The sequence below is a fragment of the Crocuta crocuta genome, unplaced genomic scaffold, assembly GCF_008692635.1.
Source record: "Crocuta crocuta isolate KB4526 unplaced genomic scaffold, BGI_CrCroc_1.0 scaffold95, whole genome shotgun sequence".
Taxonomy (NCBI): Eukaryota; Metazoa; Chordata; class Mammalia; order Carnivora; family Hyaenidae; genus Crocuta; species Crocuta crocuta.
The window spans coordinates 6008979-6028181 of NW_027530971.1; the positions used below are offsets into that span (position 1 = coordinate 6008979).

Here is a 19203-nt window from a genome sequence, read left to right on the forward strand (position 1 = left end):
TAGCTTGGACCTGACACAAAGTCCATTTTGTTGGATGAATTAATGAACAAATAAAGATAAGCCCTCCTGCGGCACTAATCTTACGCCTACGGCCAGTGACTGTGGAGCCAGACTGGTTGGGCCCACTTTCCAGCGACACCATATGCTTCCTGTACACACTCTCTGTGCCTCAGTGGATACCAATGTGATCTTCTCAGGGTCGACGTGAGAATTAAAGGAAATCCTGCATCTGAAAAGCCACATTCTCAGTAAAAGCTTGTGTTCCGATAAGGATCTCCAGTCACTAAGTGAAAATGAAAGCTTAGTTCCACAGCGGGACAAAGTAGCTCTTCTTCCTCCAAGGCTTGAAAAGAATCGTTCACAATCTGATGGAGAAGAGTTGCTTGATCTTTTGTAGGGCAACTGACCCCTCCGCCCTTGGTGGTTCACAGTAAATATTCTAGCGCTCAAGATGAAAATCAGTCCGATTTGTTTAAACTATCATAAATAGTGCTATTGTGGCCCATAGAACACTGGCCGGAATGTTAGAGCCGATGGCCTGAGCTGCAAGGCCTGGCAGAAAATGGCAAGACCTCACCGCACGGCCTGCGTTCCCACAAGAACAGTCCGCAGAATCTGAAGGCTGAGAACGCGGTGTTCACAGCAGGGAGTTGCAACACACGGGGTGGCATGAGGTGCACCCGTGACATGGGCAACATTCAAGGAATTTTACCTGGCTGGAATGTTTCCAGCTCTTCTTCTTTTAAAGGACAACCGATTCTATATAACTCAAAGACAGTTTCCTGGGTGTTCTCTGACTCTCCGCATTGAGAGCAGTGAGTGTGGAGGCTGAGATCTCTAGACCTGCCATCTGAAGGGGACTTTTCTTGCACATGCATGGTCTGGCAGCTTCCGTGGTTCCTAAACTGTTGGATAAGAATTATTTAAAAAAAAAATTTTTTTTTAATTTTTTTGAGAGAGAAAGTGCAAGCAGGGGAGGGGCAGAGAGAGAGGGAGACACAATCGTTAGCAGGCTGCAGGCTCCGAGCTGTCAGCACAAGCCCTGTGTGGGGCTCGAACTCAGGAACCACGAGACCATGACCTGAGCTGGAGTTGGCTGCTTAACCAACAGAGCCGCCTGGGTGCCCCAGCTAAGAATTATTTTAAATGTCAACTGCAGTGCCCCACGCCCCTGTTACAAGGCCCCAAACTCTAAACCTTTATAAGCTTTCCTGAGAGTCTGATGCAGGCACTTTCCAGGACACTGTGAGAAACATTTCCCCGGAGCTGTGTCACTGTGGGAACGCATTTTACACAAGTGGACAGTGGAGTGAAGGTGGTGGCCTTTGGACAGGAGGGCTGAGGCTCAGCCCCTAGGATATAATTTTTTTGATCTCTAAGTGAAGTGGCTGCAATATTGTGATTTATAGTAAGAACTATATATATATATATATTTTTTTAATGTTTACTTTGAGAGAGCATGAGTGGGGAAGGGGCAGAGAGAGAGGGAGATAGAGAATCCCGAGCAGGCTCCATGCTGCAAGTGCAGAGCCCAAAGTGGGGTTCAATCCCACAAAGCATGAGATCATGACCTGAGCCTAAAACAAGAACCAGATATTCAACCGACTGAGCCACCCAGGCGCCCCTGTAATAAGAAACATATATTTCATCTCAAGCCCCTTTTCTGGCACAGACCTCCTAAAACCCTTATAATTTCCTTTGTGAAGAGAGGTCTTTTGTTATGTTCATGAGGTGACTGTTGGACTGCACCTAGAGTTGGGGTTGGTTGACAGGAGAACCAACCTTGTGACTGGAGGGCTGGAACTTTCAGTCCCACCCTCCTGACCTGCAGGGAATGAAGAGGGGCTGGAGGTTGAATCAGTCACCAAAGGGCAATGATTTAATTAGTCGTGCCTATGTAATGAAGCCTCCATAAAAACCCAAAGGATGGGGTTCAGACAACTTCCAGGATGGTGATCACATGGAGAGTTGGGGAGATCCAAGCACCTGGAGAGGGTACGGGAGCTCCAACCCTTTCCTCATGCCTTGGCTTCTGCATCTTTTCCATTTGGCTATTCCTGAGTTATTTCCCTTAGTGAACTGGTAATCTAATAAGTAAAGTGTTTCTGAGTTCTGTGAGCCACTCTAGCAAATTGATGGAACCCAAGGCAGGGGTGGTTGGAAACTCCAGTCTACAGCCAGTTGGTCAGGAGCACAGGTGACAACCTGGACAATGTCTGAAGGGGCAGGGGGCCAGCGGGGGACAGTCCTGTTGGACTGAAACCTTACGTGTGGGATCTAATGCTCTCCCTGGGTAGATAGTGTCACAACTGAGTTAACCTCTTGGACACCCAGCTGGTGTCCTGAGCATTGCTCGGTAATGTGGGAAGATCTTCTCCCGCCACACGTGGGAATCGTGATCGGGAACCAAAGGGCGGCCTGGTGGAGGTGTAGTCACCGGTGGTTGTCACAACGCCCGGGAACCTACAAGGCAGACTATACGGAACAGCAGATGTTGATTGGCAAACAAGAGGTCTGGAAACAGGAACCTCGAGGCAGAGGAAAACATATGGAAAAGTTAACAGAAGGTTTTCAATATTTTATTCTTAGAAACTGTAATTTTGAACTTTATTACCAGGGTAACTAGAACTTTACATCTTTACTTTGTTTGCATGGATTAGCCCAAGGCGGGAAATGTGTGGAGGAGGATCATTGCTGTGTCCAAAGACACTGAACCAAAACCACTGAGTAGAAAGAAGGAGGAAGCAGCCTCTGTCCTTCAGAGTCCCACTGATTTGGACCAGCAGCGCCACACCTGTCCATCCAGGGAAGTCTGGGAAAATGACAACATGCGTAGTCACTTCTGATCTCAGCCCCTCCCAGCGAGGACCACTCAGGCTGCCCTACGTCCCTGCTGTGATCTTGTCTGGGGGAAAGCCGTGTGATTCCACAGACCGCAGTAGCGCTAGAAAGAAAATTGAACTCTCTTCCATCTGAGAACAGAGACCCCCACCCCCAAAGCCTCAACAGAAATGTCGGGCTTCCTGTCCCTGTTACAGCTGGCCCGTATTCCGGTGGCAGTCAGTCCACACTGCGTGAGGGATTCCAACGGCTGACTCGCCACATCATCAGGCAAAAGAGATTGCAGATGAAGAGAACGTGTAATTTGTAGGAATGAGGCCAACCTGGCCAGAAGATGAGGGTAAGTGGAAGCAGAATTAATGGGAGAAACAGTGAGGGAAATTCAATCAAAACACAAGGAGGGAGAAAACATAATGAGAACTTTGGAGAACATAATGAGACACAGCACAAAAAATGAAACTACAGAACTAAAAAGCAAGATCTCTAAATTTAGAATTTCAACGTAGAAATGGAGTGATTACTTGTAAAAACCAAATTCATATTTGGAGGTGGGAGGGTGTCTCAATAACCCAGAGCAAAGACAACAAAACAAAAAACACACTAAATGCAAAAATTCACAGATAATGAGACATAAAGGACTGGTCGGGAGGAGACTTAGTAGAGTAACAATCGGAGTTCCAGGTGAAAGGGGACGTGGAAGAAAACTAAAAACTTGATTTCCATTGAAAGCACCCAGGTGGGTTTATTGAAAAGACTCATTTTCCCAAAGAAGTGCCCTGTTGAAATTTCTGAGCTTAAAGGATAAATTTCACCCTCATCAGCCAGAAAGAACAAGTTACTGACAAAAGGAAAGAGAGTGAGGCCATCATCGGACTATCAGCACTACCCGAGGCTCTTCGGAGGCACAGGAATGATATGTATAGGCTCGTGGAGGGTAAAGTGGATTATGATTGGAAAAGCTTGTGTCTAGTCAAAACATTAATATAGGCAGGCAAAAAGAAGGCATTTTTGGACCTGTAGGGCTTCAGAAGCCATGTACTCTGTCTGAAGTCAAGAAAGTACTCAAGAAAATAACCCCAATCAGAAATATCTGCATGGGAGAATTGAAAGAATTCAAGGAAAACAGTGATGAATAACGAACCTTGTGTTAGTCATGGTCTAAACGGATGATGCTAGTGAGGCATGGAATGATGAGAATTTTTGAATCAGATAAGATTTTTTATAGGGGAAATTTTAAATAGCCTTAGCTAAAATTCTAATTTCTCTCAAAACCTAGGAGTAGGGAAGCGAAAGAAGTTAGGGAAATAAAAATGGCTTCAAGCTGCAGCGCCTGGGTGGCTCAGTCAGTTGGGCGGCCGACTTCGGCTCAGGTCATGATCTCACAGTCCGTGGGTTTGAGCCCCGTGTCAGGCTCTGTGCTGACAGCTCAGAGCCTGGGGCCTGCTTCAGATTCTGTGATTCCCTCTCTCTCTGCCCCTCCCCAACTCAAGCTCTGTCTCTCTCTGTCTCAAAAGTAAAATAAACATGGCTTCAAGCTTTGTGGAGGTTTACAAACCTCAAGGGAAGGGTTGCAGTGCTATTCTACGGTGCGCAACAAACAACTCAAAATTGCTCCTTAGACATGAAAAGTCCTTTGTCCGTTCTTCCATTGAGGATCTCTTATGGCAGAAGTAGTAGTATTATCTTTGAGCTCTTTCTTTCCCCAACGCCCCCCTCCCTTTCTCTTTCTCTCTCCTATCTGTCTTTCTGTCTGTCTCTCCCACCTGTTGTCCTTTCTTTACTGTCTCAGCTCTCCATCCTTTTTGTTTGTTTGTCCGTTTCTACCCACATTCATCTTACCCTTTACACAGGGCAGCTTAGCTACAGATTAGCTGCAGGCCCACCTGTTCAGATCCAAAACCCATCAAGATGTTCACTGGGACACAAGGAACAACTTCTCCCTTAGAAATAAAAAAGGACTAACAGAAACCTTGTGATTATGGTCTTTTTACACAATCCATTCTCATTAGAAGGCTGTGCACTTTGGGGCGCCTGGGTGGCTCAGTCAGTTACGGGTCCAACTTCATGATCTCGTCATTCGTGAGTCTGAGCCCCGCATCGGGCTCTGTGCTGATGGCTCGGAGCCTGGAGCCTGCTTTGGATTCTGTGTCTCCTTCTCTCTCTCTCTCTGCTTCTCACCCGCTCACACTCTGTCTCTCTCTCAAAAATAAATAAACATTTTTTTTAAAAAGGAGGTTGTGCACTTTTAAAGAGGATTTCTTCCCCTCAGTTACAGAGTCCTGTATGAAGTTCAGAGTCATTGGGAAGCAATAGGGTTGAGACGAGAGATAGGAATGGAGGTAGGGACCATGAGAGGAAGATGGATGGGGAGACAGGGCAGGAGCATGCTAAGCCTTGAAATCCTAGATAAAGAATGTGGGCTTTATACGGAGGGCAGTGGGGAGCTATTGAAGGGTTTGTGTGTTAGAAATATTTCTCTAGTTGCTACATGGAGATGAAAGAGTTTTTCATGGTGATAATGACCTTGAAGGCAGAGACCAGAAGGAAAGTTGTTGCTGTAATTTAAGAGAAATTCTGTTTATTTATGGAAACATCCTCACCTTAATGACCTTAGTGTGCTTTTCTAGAAGAAACTTTTCTTTTTTCCGTTTGTGCAGGTCAGATGGGAATGTGCCACTTATAACCTGCTCGCTTTCTACAGTGGGAATACTTTCATGTCCCAGACCGACCCTACGTCTGCCTTTATGAGGGTCTGACCCCCAAAGCCCCAGGAGGCTGACACCTAAGAAACATCCTATCAGGATGACATCCCACTTCATCTAACTTCCTACCTTCACCTGACTTCTCCAGGACATTGCTTCCAATTTGTTCCTGCATATGACAGGCTCTCAGTGCCACTAACTTTATTTCCCTTTTCTGGCCTCCCACTCACAGTTTAGCTTTCCCTGCTGCTACCTAATATTCGAAATTTAATTCTAAACCATGTTAAATTAAAACCTTAGGTAGGGGTGCCTGGCTGGCTCAGTCGGTTAAGCGTCTGACTCTTGGTTTCGGCTCAGGTCGTGATCTCATGGTTCATGAGTTCCAGCCCTATGTCAGGCTCCGTGCTGATAGTATAGAGCCTGCTTGGGATTGTCTCTCTTCCTCTCTTTCTGGCCCTCAAAACTATCTTGTGGTTGCATGTAGCTGGAATAGATAAATGTAGCAATGGGTATAATTTCCAAGTTTGCTTCCAGACCCCTATTATGAGGGCTATTATGGTAAGAAAAGCCAATTAAGCCTTCAAGGAGTACTGTCCAATAGAAACATAATGTGAGCACACATCTAATTTTAAATTTTCTAGTGGCCATATTTTAAAAAGGGTAAAATGAAACAGGTAAAATGAACTTTGGTAGTATATCTTACTTAACTCACTATATCCACAATAGTATTATTTCAACATTAAATCAATATACAATGTATTAGTACACTTATGTTTGTCCTATGCTACACTTACAGAACAACTTATTATGGACTCCAGCTACTCAGTAGCCACATGTGGCCAGTGGCTACAAGATTGGATAGCCCAGCTCTACACCTCCTCCTCCCTGCCATGAGAGTTAGCCGGAAGCAATGATACATAATCAGAACATTCTCAGAAATGCGTACATAATCAAAAAAGATTTGACTGTGGCTATGGTTATTTGGTAATGTTCCTCTCATCCCTTTTTAACATACCTGTTTTACCTCGGCAGCCATCAGATAAACTCAAAGAAATATATAGTATTCTTACAGATTTAATTAGGTAGTGATTCAAATTGTATCTGCTGTTCCAGATGTGATGTCTTTATTAGAGCAAAGCATAGTTTCTAACATCTGGTGTGCAACTATGGGTGTGGTAACCGTTTTTATGCATTCAAATAAGGAGAAAGCGTTCATTGCAATTTGCTTTCGCCTGGCAAGCACCGCTGCCCACCTTCGCTGTCTTGCCTTGGGATTACAGCAACTCTACCCCGTGCCATGATTTAGTCCGTGCTTGACTATCTCCTTGTTCCATAGGACATGCTGCTGGCCCTTTATATTGATGACATCAAGCTAATGGACCCTGTAGGCCCGGATGCAGCAGGTGCTGTAGGGACCTGAGTAAGATACAGATGTGATTGAAGTGAGAGAAGCATGCCATGAAAATATAGGGGCTGCTGCCTCCTTAAGTGTGAGTCTCTTACACGGTGCAAGCATTGGGGTACCGCTTTCAAGGGAAGAGGTAGGTGGGCCTTGCAACTTCTACCATAAGAAAGAAGCACATTGTTGGGGGCGCCTGGGTGGCTCAGTCAGTTAAACGTCTGACTCTTGATTTTGGCTCAGGTCATGATCTCACAGTTTGGTGGGTTCGAGCCCCACATTGGGCTCTGTGCTACCAGTGCAGAGCCTGCTTGGGATTCTCTCTCTTTCTGCCCATCCCCTCTCACGCTCTGTCTTCCTCAAAATAAATAAAGTTAAAAAAAGCAGCACATTGCTTGACAGACCTCTTAAGATTTGGGAGTCACTATGCACCACATTTAAGCATGCTGCTTTGACCCTTTTACCGGGGGACCAAACCTTCCAGGATTGAAATCTCACCCCACCCCAGAGAAAAGCCAAAAAACCCCTCTCCCACCGGTCCTCTCACCCACAGCATAAACATGTAATCCGACCCCATCAATAAGGCTTATTCCACAGAGAAATTGATTTTCAAGTGAGCAATATAAGGAAACATTACTGCATATATATTTATTTTTTCTGTCAATAAGGTAGCAGAACTCTGGCTTTCACAGCCCTCAAGACTGAGTTCTTGAAGAGATGTCACAGACACTGGCAGAAATAGCAGTTGCAGTAAAATTGAATTTCTGACACAGAAGGGGCACAGGGAAGTGGCCACAGAGTTGGTTAGTGCTCAGGGAAACAGCCACGGTGTTTCTGTCCTAAAGCCAGTTCTATGGCATGTCTGTCCAGGCCCTGGAAACATAGGGCAATGGCTGATTCTCTGGTCTTGTCAATCAGTCTGCAAACTACCCATTATTCCGAGACTGTTTCTGTTGCTTGCACCTGGTGACCGACTGATCCATGCAGGGGCCAGTTCCATTAGAAAGGGCTGAAGGGTACACAAGAAGAAGGAAAGGAAGGCAAGTCTAGAAAGTGTGATCGTGGAAACAGTGCAGGTTTCCGAGCAGGAAACTGATGTAATCAAAGTGGTGCCTTGGGAAAAATTAAACTGGCAACAGTAGGGGAGCTTTATTAAGGAGGAACTTGAGACAATTTCTGGTGAAAGTTATGACAAGGCCCATGAAGAGACCAATGCACTAGCGTCGGTGAGACGCTAAGGCTTGGACCAGATGGGGGTCTAGATCAGGGCTCATGCAGGTGGGTAACAGTCTCATTCCCAGTTTGGCTCTTGGCAAAGAACTCACATGGCTTTCTAATCACAACCTTTAATATATTAAAAGTCACTAGTGACCATTTTTTTCTGGGAGTTGACTGAAAAAAATTATCAACTCAAATCCGCCCAGATGTCACATGACAGTTCTACGTGAATTCAAGTTTTAATTGAACATTCCCTGAACTTTTTTTGTTGTGAGGTCGTCAAAAATCACATTTCTGCGAAGCAAGTTAGTTCTATAAGAAATATTTCCAAGGAGCAGCATCTTACTCAGTGTTTAATGGAAAGAAGAGAAGTAACATCTGACTGTCTAATCATGCGCCAAATCTGTGAGCCTATTTATTCCTTCCAAGAACCTTATGAGATTGTAATGATTGTATTCTTTTTTTTTTTTTTTTTGAGAGCGAGCGAGCCAGAGAGAGAGAGAGCGTGCATGCAAGCAGAGGAGGGGCAGAAGGAGAGAGAATCTTAAGCAGGCTCTATGCCCAGAGCAGAGCCCTACTCAGGGCTCAATCTCACAACCATGAGATCATGACCTGAACCAAAATCAAGAGTCAGAAGCTTAACCAACTGAGTAACCCAGGCGCCCCTGATTATATTCCTTTTATAGATGATAAGAGTAATTAGGAATTCTGACAAGTGAATTCCCCACTGTTTTCAGAATTCCCACTTGGCCCCAGCTGGTCTAGCTGAGGCCCCATTTCTTTTGTTCCAAACAAAGGGGTTCACAGAAAACTTAGCGATGCTATGGGCATCAGAAAATGACTGTCTTTTTCACTTCCAGCCTGGGCCCACCGGAACCCAATAGGAAAAGCAGAGGGTGGGGCGGGGGTGTGGTGAGGAAGAGCTCAGTGTTACAAACGTGTTCCCACTTGTTTCTTTATTGAATGAGATCTTCACAAGGACTCTCTGAGTAGGTATCATGAGGTCCATTTTAAAGATGGAGAAACTGAGGGGGCGCCTGGGTGGCTCAGTCGGGTAGGTGTCCAACTTCGGCTCAGGTCATGACTTCTCGGTTCTCGAGTTTGAGCCCTGCATAGGGCTCTCTGCTGTCAGCACAGAGCCTGCTTCAGATCCTCTGTCCTTCCCTCCCTCTGCCCCTCCCCCACTCATTCTCTCTCTCTCTCTCTCTCAAAAATTAACATTTTAGGGGAAAAAAGATGGAGTAACTGAGATTCAGAGGTAGACTTACATGTGTACAGTTATATAACTCATAACCGGCAGAGCCAAGGTTTGAGTTCAAATCCTCTGACTCCAGAACCAGGACATTTTCCACTGTATCGGGCCACAGAGGAAACTTAAGGATGGAACATCTCTCTGGATAGAGTCAGGGGCCCGGGATTCCCTGGTGGGAGGCCAGTATCCCTGCAGGTGTCCTTCCTTCCTCAGGTTGCTTTGGGATGCTTAAGGCAAATCACTCTGTGCTGTAGCCAAAAGCTGGTGTGGCATGCTGTCTCAAGCACCGAAGCCCAACGATGGCCGTACACTGGGGAGAAGGTGGTGCTCATTAACCATACCCCTCCCTCCTACGCCAGCTTCCAAAGTGACCGAGGCATAATCATAAGATTTTACAAAAACAAAGCTCACATTACTAGCTTTCTGGCTGAGAAGGAGACCGAGGGTTCACCTCCCCAGACTTCCTACTGCTTATCCCCAGAATGGCAGTCTTTTCTCTCTGAGGGACAGAATATATCCTGGTAAGTTCCTGCGTGGAGGAGCAGAGAACCTAAGTTTTCGGAGAGCAAGCTGCTCCAAAAGAGAATTTCCTGGTTAGTCACTTCTCCCTTGGGGAGCACTGTGTGAAGGAGAGAGGGGCTGAACGTGTCTGCGCATGCTTTCACCTCTTCTCCATGACGGTGTGAGGAAGGGGGAACAAGCATTCCTTCCTCTCAACACCGTGCCTCCCACATTGCAACAACCTCGTTTATCAGGGCCCATCGGCAGAGGCAATATGTAATTCATTCTGACGAGGAGAGAAAGACAATGGTGTTTGATGTCTTATCTAGAATGGTAGGTAAATGAGACAATCATGTAAGAGGAAGGACTAGTAAGCAGGAAGAGCAGATGTGTTATTTGCGGACTGGTGGAACCACCAAATTAGATTCTCAGGGCTGTAAAAAGAGATCACGTACAACAAATCCCTGCTTACCTGACAGGCTTGTTTGGCAAGGTCATATGGGAATTCATGGAGCTGGGATGTGAGTCCAGGCATTCAGTTTGGTTGCCCTAAAGAAGTCCGATGACCTCAGCCCCATACCCGTGACCCCCTTCTAAGGCTTTCTCACCGTAGGGCCCGTGCTGCCACTGTTGTCCCCTCCAGCATGGCCATAGCTGAATGGCGGAAGGGTAGCCAGCCTAGATGCTGGTCTACAAACTGAGCAGGAGGGACTCCAGTGACTAATTGAGCCCACTAGATTCTGTCTTTTGAGGATTTTTGAATATGAGACATTGGGCACTCAGCAACCGATAGGAAGGGCAAAAGACACAGAGAACAGGCAGTAAGAAGAAATGAGTTGAAGCTATGAGTGATCAGAGTGTGAGGTTAGATGAAGAGTAAAAAGCGTTTCATAGGTGGAGATGTGAACAGCAGAAGAAAGGATGGAGGAACTGGATCCAAACAATGCGGAAGCTGTAGAGTAGTGATTAGCTCCTCCTACTGCTGAGGGGTGTAGAGATCACCCAGCTCAATAGCTGTTGAGCTATGTATAGGTTCGCCAGAGACCTGGTTATATGGCCAAGATGTCACCCTTTCTTAAAACACGTAGCTTCATAAAAACCAACACTCGGGGTAAAATGGATACGTACTGTTGTACAGTACAACCCAAACAGGAGAGCACATTGGCTTTTCCACGGGCGACTGCACTTGCACAAACCGTATAAATCTTATTTAAAAGTTTTGATCCAGTAGTTGTATCCCCTCTGGCAGTAACACATACAGTTTTTTACTAGCCCAGAATTCACCTATGATCCTTTCCTCCATCCCAAACAATCACTAAGAGGGCCTTAGAAACCTCCTGGGCCTGCCTATACAACTCCTTATTTCCTAATCAGGCACTCCTTGGGCACTGGGTGCCTCCATGTTTAGTGTCTGTCCTGAAGTCCAAGAATAGCACAGGCAGTTGGGATGATTAAGTGCCCAGAGCATGGCTCCCTATTCACACGGCGTGGAGCAGCTGGGTGGGAATGCACATGTTGGATGAAGAGAGGTAAGTCAGGGGGGAAGATAAGAGGAACGCCCTGATAGGAGGAACTATAATCTCTAGCTTTGCTTGGAGGTGCCCCAACCTACTGCAACTTGACTTCCTCACCTTCTTCACACCTTTTTTTGCTCTCTGCCACTCTTCTCTTCTCCCCATTCCAACTTTTCCTGGCTCCTGGGGTGATATGAGTAAATTCCAACAAAGCTTCTACAGTATCCAGATCTCCTTCTCCCGGAGAGTCTCCAGTGATAAGAGCATTGATTTTTCACAGCTGGGTACAAACTTGACTTTATTTTCTCACCCATAAATTTAGCGAAGTTCAGTCTCTCCAGCAAATGGTGCTGGGAGAACTGGATAGGAACATGCATAAAAATGAACCTGGACTACTTTATTACAACATACACAAAAATAAACTCAAAATGGATGGAAGATCTAGGGGCGCCTGGGTGGCTTAGTCAGTTAAGCGTCCGACTTTCGCTTAGGTCACGATCTCGCGGTTCGTGGGTTCAAGCCCCACGTCGGGCTCTGTGCTGACTGCCAGCTCAGAGCCTGGAGCCTGTTTCACAGTCTGTGTCTCCCTCTCTCTCTGACTCTCCCCTGCTCATGCTGTCTCTCTCTCCTAGAAATAAATAAAAAAAAATATTTAAAAAAAAAATGGATGGAAGATCTAAATGTAAGACAGGAAGCCATCAAAATCCTAGAGGAGAAAGTAGGCAAAAACCTCTTGGACTTCAACTTCTTACTCAACACATCTCCAGAGGCAAGGGAAACAAAAGCAAAAATGAACTATGGGGACCTCATCAAGATAAAATGCTTCTGCACAGTGTAGGAAATAATCAGCAAAACTAAAAGGCAATCAACAAATGGGAGAAGATATTTGCAAATGACATACCAGATAAAGGGTTAGTATCCAAAATCTATAAAGACCTTATCAACACCCAAAAACCAAATAATCCAGTGAAGAAATGGGCAAAGTTTAAAAGCCCATTTTATTTACAAAGGTATAGGAAAACAAGTGCTTTCATACACTGCTGGTGGACATAAAAATGGCACAGCTTTCAGGCTGAAAATTACAAATCACATGCCTTTTGAACTCCTTAGTGTTCCACATCTAGGAATGTATTCTAAAGATACACATGCAGTAAACTTTACTCTCTTTCTTTCAGGAAGTATCCCTTAAGGGTGGCTCCAGTGAGAAAGAAGCAGGCTTTGGAATTCTCTGTAGCCCATGATATGGGATAACCAGTGTAGCATGTAGCCAACAGCATGTCTGGGTTGAGAATGGATATAGATACGTTGCATCTCTCTCTCCATCGAGCCTACCTCTATTTTTCCAAAAGAATGACATAGAGAGCACCTCACTACATCCCTTAGAGAGTGCAGCTGAAGACCTCAAACTATTCACCAACTATTCTGCCTTTCTGATGAATGAAAGACTGTAAGAGGGTTGTGACCATGTAATAAGAGATATTGGGCAAAAAGTGACAGTACTGTTGCATAGGAAATGCCAGAGTGTGGTATAAATGGGAAGTCATTTTCAGTTCTGACCTCAAGCAGGAAGGGACTCCTCTAGCCAAAGAGCCTTTATTTTTTTTTTTTTTCACTCCAAAGAGCCTTTAAAACTCCTTTTTGCCACCACAATCTGTAATGAATACAGCCACTAGAAGAGCACACAGTCCTTGGTTAGACATTCAGAGTGCCAGGCTCACTCAGCCATTCCCAGATTCAGCATCCAAATACTGTACCTTCAAGTGTGTGCAGAAAGATGCCCTATAGCAAATGGATCCTATAGAAAGAGGCAGACCCCCCAGTGTAGGGCACACTGTGTGAGATGAGGAGACATGGGCTACCTACAGAGAATTAGATGCAACCTGCCCCTTTGCTTTAGGGTCATTGCCAGAATCATCTAAAGAGGATCCAGAGCTGGGGTTCAGAAGCCATTATGGGCTGGTCCCTGGTGTGTATGGCAGCCTTGCTCCAATCCTTCTCAACATTTCACTTTGCCATTTCCACAAACTTCTGAGCTTGGTGAATTCCAAGGCAATATTAGAGTCCTCCAGAAAAAAAACCAAAATATGTATTGCCTTTCACTAATTTTTTCCCCATCACTCCTGCATACATTACAACAGTTCTTCATTTCAGGGGGCATGGTAATTGGATGGAAAGTGCATTTCACTTCACAAGTAAAAGTAGGATGAGCCTTCCTGGGCTTTATTTTCTTATCAGCAGTATCAACTTTTATGATTCTGTGGCAAATTTGCTAACATGGAAAGAATAGGGAGGGGGTTGAACAGAACAATGATGGGTTTTGGAGTGCCCAGGTGACAGGGTGATACTTCAAAGAGAAAAATAGGTAGGCCCTAAATAAGCTGTGCCCTGAGTTTAGTAATGTTAGCTGTGTTCATTGTGAGGACAGGTGTTTGCCCTCTGATAACAAGTAGACTTTAATCCTAGGTGTGAGTACAAGTCATGTCAACAGGGTGGTTCCAGAGAAATTCACAGCAATTGCCCAAGACACAACATTAGCCCACAACCAAATGCTCACACTGAAAAATTACTGGCAAGTGGGAATGCCAGTCTTGATGCAGCTCATTAGGTAATAGAAAAGGCACTGACTCTTCCAAGTCAACAAACATCTTCGGAGGCTTCAAGAGCTAGCCGGGCAAGCCATTCCAGCAAGGGAGAGGTGTGGCTCTGGTGTGTGGTGACACACGGTGAACACCCAGGCTCTGTCGCACTGATTAGTTGTGTAATGGGTGGATGAGTCAAAGATCATGCTTCCTAGCTTGGCAGATACTTGGTAGCTCCCAGAAACTTGCTCCAGACTTCCAGTGGCTCCATGCAAGCAATCCTGGGGCTGATTATGAGACCACATCAAGACTCAGATTTCAGTGTCTTAAGCACTGAAGCAAAATCCTCCTGACTCACATCCTTTAATCCAGAGAGGGAGATTTCAGTCAGAGATTGTGTTTCTGTGAGCATCTTCATTTTCATCAGGGCCTTGTGAATTTATGTGGACAGCACAAAAGAAGGAGCAAATTAAGAGTCTGGTCCGGCAAAGTCGGTTCTGGCAAGGTATGAAATCTTACCCACAAGACACGGCCACGCTGGCTGGTCAATATCACCTATGGCTATAGTTCTATGTTCCCTGCAGGGAGCTTCCTCCTCCAAGCCCCCTGTAATATTGGTATCAACACTTATCACCCTGCTACCTGGTAGTTTTCGAATGGATGGAATGGTTAGCTTTCTTTCCAATCCCCAGGGATTGGAAAGTAGCCATATACTCCTAGGTTTAATCCCTGGCTAAGCTACTTAATTGGATGACCATGGACAAATAATCTGAGTCTCGATTTCTTCATCTGTTTATTAAAAATAACAATATGCACTTTGTAGGGTGTTTTTGAAGATTAAATTACATCAGTTATTTAAAGTGCCTAACACAGTGCCTAGCACAAGTAGAAGCTCCATAAACGGTAGTTTTCATCTCTGGAATTAGTGAGTCTCAGAATTGGAAAAAAAAATGTTAAAGGTCATCCAATAAGACCCTCCTCTGCTATTCTGTTGCCAGAATTCCCTATTGCACCTCCAAGACATGTGGCCATCCAGCCTCTACTCTGAGTCCATCGAGGCAAGAGACAACACTCTTTGGGAGTTCTGAGGTTCTTGCTGAAATTGAGCTGAAACACAGCTCTCAGGAGCTTCTACTATTTGGAATAGTAAACCCTTGGCCATGTACAAGACCAGCACTCTGGCTATCCTGACTTGTGCCACACAGCTCTGGGTGATGCTGTTCACATAGACTATGGTGTAAATGGTGCCTCTTGGAGTTGGGCATTGTGATGGCCCTGTCTATGGACCAGTCATCCAAATATTTAGTCTCATATTCCTTTGAGTCTTTTCTTCTCCAATGAAAACCTCCAAATTGCTTCTGTCATGTCTCACATGACAAGTTTTGCATCTCCCATCACTCAAATCACTCCTCTCTCAGTGCTCAACTACATACTGCCTGGATCAGGGCACAAAGCTTTAGTCATCATCTGACCAGTTTGGAGAAATGAGACCCACTGTTCACATTTCACGCTGCTAAGCTATGTTCTCTCATCCCTATTCCATCCTGAACTTGCATGATTCATTTTGTTATTTCAGTTCTCACTTAATCCTTACACTTGCCCCTGTGAAACTTCATCCAAATTTCATCATTCCAGGTGGTGAAGACATCTTTGTATCATGCAACATACTCATTCTCTCATGTTGGTACTGAGATTACTCAAGACTCATTGGATAAAAGGCAGATTCTTTCTCAAGAGCAAAAATAAACGATTGGGACCTCATCAAGATTAAAAGCTTCTGCACANTGATATTGTTGCACTAACATCCAGTTAAGATGTCTATTGACCACAACTGTACTATGACTTTGTTGAGTTTCTTATTCAAATTATTTATTCCTTCAGACAACAGTATTGGACACCTGCTGTGTCTTGACACTGTAGTAAATACCTACAGTGCAGGCAGTGTTGTGCTGGAAAACATTTAACACTGACTACCCAGAAAATATATCTCTGATCTGTAGCATTTGCTGATTTCCATGACATAAGTACTTCCAAAATGGCAGGTTTCAAACTATCAATGTGATGTCACTGAACATGAAGTTGGGAGGAGACGTGCACAATTAGCCCTTGTGAGCTAGCATAAGCCAACTCTGGCACACTACTGATGATGTACGTGTGAATCATAGACGGTTTCTGCCTTAGAAAAACTCCAGGAGATTCTTGGAGCCTAGTGATGCACAATGCTTGTCTTCTCTCTAGACCTGCTGTGCAGACACAATGTCAGTGAAAGAAATAAGATTTGTCAGGTGTGAGTTGTTCTCAGTGAACCATTGTTGTTTCATAATTTCAGTGGACCTCTCTAAGTGCTTGTGAACCTAAATGTTTCATTCAAAATTATTTTCAGATGCAATATTAAACTCATTCACCTATAGTTTAAGGAATCCCATCCTCCCTTTTAAAAAATTAGTACAGGGGCGCCTGGGTGGCTCAGTTGGTTAAATGTCTGACTTTGGCTCAGATCATGATCTTGCAGTTGGTGGATTCGAGTTGTGCATCAGGTTCTGTGTGCCAGCTGGAGCCTGGAGCCTGGAACCTGCTTCAGATTCTGTGCCTTCTCTTTCTATGCCCCTCCCCTGCTCACACTCTATCTCTCTCCCTCTCTCAAAAAATAAATAAACATTAACAAATGTTAGGGGTGCCTGGGTGGCTCAGTTGGTTAAGTGTCCAACTTCAGCTCAGGTCATGATCTCACAGCTCATGAGTTCGAGCCCCGCATCAGGCTCTGTGCTGACAGCTCAGAGCCTGAAGCCTGCTTTGAATTCTGTGTCTCCCTCTCTCTCTCTGCCCCTCTCCCACGTACACTCTGTCTCTCTCTCTCAAAAATAAACATTAACAAATTTTTTAATTAAAAAAATTAAAAATTAGTACAGGGCACCTGGATGGCTTAGTTGGTTGAGCGTCCTACTTTTGATTTTGGATCAGGTCATGATCTCACAGTTGTGAGATTGAGCCCCATGTCAAGCTCCATGCTGGGCATGGAGACTGCTTAAGAGTCTCTCTCTCTCTCTCTCTCTCTCTCCTTCTCCCCCTCTGTTCCACCCCAACTCATTCTCTCTCTGTCTCTCTCTCTCAAAAAAAATAATTAGTACATTTCTAATCTTCTAACATGTTTACTATTCTCCATAAGTCCTTAAAGCTCTCCAAGCACAATTTGGAAATCTCATTCCTAAATTCTCAGTAACTTGGAGTGAATTCCATTCCAATCTGGGAACCCAGAGCACACACTGCCTCTTCACCCACCTTGAGCTTTGGTTCCAACCAATATTTATTCTTCTCTTTTGGATCCAAAGATCTTTACTTGATGAGAATGATAAAAGGAAAATAAGGGTAAGGATCCTTTCTCCATGTTTTCATGAAAGATAATCTTTGGTAACTGATGGGCAGAATAAGCTCCCCATCCCCAAGATGTCCAGATCTTAATCCCTGGATCTTACATGTTATCTCATCTGTAAACATATTACATTTTTTGGCAAAGAGGAATTAAGATTGCACAAGGAATTAAGCTTGCTAAACAGCAGATCTTAAAATGAGAAGAATATCCTGGATTATCCAGATCGTCCCGGTGTAATCCCAGCTTTTTGAGGACAGAAGAGATTTAGAGATGCTGCATTGCTGGGTTTAAAGATGGAGGAGGAGACCATGAGGCAAGGAATTCGGGTGGCCCCTCAAACTGGAAAAGGCAAGGAAATGGATTCTCCTTTAGAGCCTCTGGAAGGAAAAAAGCCCTTCTTACTCTTTGATTTTATCCCTGTGAGACCCATTCTGGGCTCTGACTGCCAGAATTGTAAGACAATAACTTGGTGTTTTTAAACTACCAACTTTGTGATAAACGTGCTACGGTGGCCATAGAAAACTCATACATCAACCCATTCCAGGCCTTCTTCCTTGCCATCTTCCACTATTAAGTCTGGAAAGTCCAGTACAGCCAGTCCCCAATTTACAAGGTTTTGACATTAGGATGGTGCAAAAGTGATACACATACAGTAGAAACCATACTTCAAATTTTGATGTTTTTCCAGGCCCATGATATACAGTAGAATCATCTCTCATGATGCTGGGTAATGGCGGGTACAGCTCCCAATCAGCTACGTGGTCACAGGGGCAAACGACTGATACACACTCACAACAATTCTGCACCCTCACAACCACTCTGTTTATCACTCTCCATACAGTATTCAATAAATTACATGAGATGCTCAACATTTTAGTATTAAATAGTCTTGCTGTTAGATGATTTTGCCCAATCATAGGCTAACATGTCCTGGGCACATTTAAGGCAGGCTAGGCTAACCATAGTATTTTCAACTTATGATAGATTTATCAAGACGTAACCCTGTTGTAAGTTAAGGAAGATCTTCACTTGCTAAGACAACAGTTCTGTGGTTTTATAATCCATTACCAAAAACACGATGGTGACCTAGATACCAGTGTCACCAAAATATGGTGATCTGGAAGTCCAGATGACCTTGACCACTGAAGAAAGTGCTTTGGCTACCAAGACATGCTCTGCCACTGGAGCCAGACAGTATTTTCTCCAGAGGCAGAAGGGAAGATAATTCTTCCAGAGGCAGAAACCTCTGTATGGTGTATGTTCACCTGTAGTCACGTCCGATGTGAGAGCTCTCCAGCTACACAGCACTATCTTTACATGACACATGTACACACAAACTCTTTTCTCAAGGTGTCTTCATAGCAACAGAGTGTTGCATCCAGATGACTTTCCAAACTTGGTCATCCATTCTACCTGGAACCAATTCCCGCTACGACCTCAGTCTCCTGGCTCCTGACAGCAGAAGTCTCACATCACCTCAATCCCAAGACCCACTACATTTTCTGAATCAGAACAGGTGTTATTTTTTTCAGAGGATAAAACCCTTATCTTAATACAGTAAGAAGGTTCCTTTGCTTTCTAATCCCCCTGAGGAAATTACCCGGTTTGTGCATGGTCTTGTGATTCTCAAAAATTTAACTTCACTTTTTGGTCAGTATTGCTTCTCTCCCTTGCTTCTCTAACTGACTCCTTTCCCCACGCCACCCCCACTTTTCCTCCACCATGAAACCACCAGGAAAGCAAAGCAAGAACTTTGCCACATATTTGATGTAGAGGCCACTTTTGGGCAGCAGACTTGAGCAATGGAAACATGAACAAGGCGAAAAG

General features: G+C 44.6%; 1 protein-coding gene across 1 annotated transcript in view; it reads right to left on the bottom strand.

The window, feature by feature from the left end:
• Positions 1–2782: 2782 nt before the first annotated feature.
• Positions 2783–19203, bottom strand: part of SUSD1 (sushi domain containing 1) — a 213353-nt gene continuing 196932 nt past the window's right edge. Inside the window, exon 18 of the transcript XR_013336457.1 lies at positions 2783–2812. The gene's annotated coding sequence lies outside the window, so the exon portion shown is untranslated. The remainder of the gene's footprint in view (positions 2813–19203) is intronic.